The sequence below is a fragment of the Mangifera indica genome, unplaced genomic scaffold, assembly GCF_011075055.1.
Source record: "Mangifera indica cultivar Alphonso unplaced genomic scaffold, CATAS_Mindica_2.1 Un_0005, whole genome shotgun sequence".
In the NCBI taxonomy this organism is placed as follows: Eukaryota; Viridiplantae; Streptophyta; class Magnoliopsida; order Sapindales; family Anacardiaceae; genus Mangifera; species Mangifera indica.
Window position 1 is genome coordinate 214,401 of NW_025401097.1, and position 1,223 is coordinate 215,623.

The following is a 1,223-nucleotide window of genomic DNA, read 5'->3' on the forward strand; positions in this document are numbered from 1 at the left end:
CCCTAGGCTTCTCCATAATTGGTATTTTACCTTTAATTTGCTAGATAATTATTTTCCTTTGTTAATTTCAATTTAGTTGGTTGCTTTATTTTATTATCTTTAATTCAAACCCAATCCATAACATTTCTATTTGTCTAGCTAATTTAAACTACAAAACAAGCTAGTATTCAACAACCAATCTCTGTGGGACTGACATCTTTCTATATTACTTGATTGACTCGTATACTTGCGAGCCATTGGCAACAAGTTTTTGGCGCCGTTGTTGGGGATTGGTGCTTTGTTGATATTAGTATAATTTGTAGTTTGGCTAAACTAGAGTTTTATTTTATTTTGGTTCTATTTGATTTCTGTTGTCTTTGTTCTTTCTTTGTAGGTACTCTATTGGTTTATGACCAGATCTCAAAATCCAGAATTATTGGATTTTGACCCAAAAATTGAGAGAACCTTTAGAAGACGTAGAAGAGAAAGACGAGTAAGACAAAAAGTTGTCATGGAAGAGAACATCAACAATCAGCGAGCTCTTTGTGATTATGTTGTACCTACTACACATGATGGTTATTCTAGTGTAGTGAGGCCTACTGTGGTTGCTAACAATTTCGAGATTAAACCTTCTATTGTTCAGATGGTGCAACAAAACCAATTTGGAGGGTTAGAAAATGAAGACCCACATGTCTACTTGTCGCGTTTCTCTCAGATATGTGACACCTTCAAGATGAATGGGGTTTCTGAAGATGCAATCAAATTGAGGCTATTTCCATTTTCTTTGAAGGATAGGGAAACATCTTGGTTGGATTCTAGGGCATCTGGTGCATTCACTACTTAGCAAGCACTTTCTGAAGCTTTCCTTGCAAAATACTTTCCACCTGGTAAAACGGTTAAATTGAGAAATGAGATTGCCACTTTTTACCAAAGGGATGATGAGTCTTTATATGAAGCTTCAGAAAGGTTCAAAGATCTACAGAGATAATGTCCCCATCATGGTTTGCCTGACTGGCTAGTTGTTCAAACTTTCTATAATGGTTTTTCTCACTCATTGAAGAGTATTTTAGACGCAGCTGCTAATGGGTCATTAATGGGTAAAACATCCGACGTGGCTTTGCACTTGATTGAAGAAATGGCTTCCAACAGTTGTCGATTGCCTAATGATAGAGGTAGTCAAAGAAGACATTTGGGAGTACATGAAGTGGATGGAATTACTATGGTGAATGCTAAGTTGGATGCAT

At 36.5% G+C, this 1,223-nt stretch overlaps 1 non-coding gene across 1 annotated transcript; it reads right to left on the minus strand.

Moving 5' to 3' along the window:
- Positions 1-877: 877 nt before the first annotated feature.
- Positions 878-984, minus strand: LOC123205450. Its single transcript, XR_006499849.1, has one exon. It is a non-coding gene; the product is annotated as a small nucleolar RNA R71 (small nucleolar RNA).
- Positions 985-1,223: the final 239 nt, after the last annotated feature.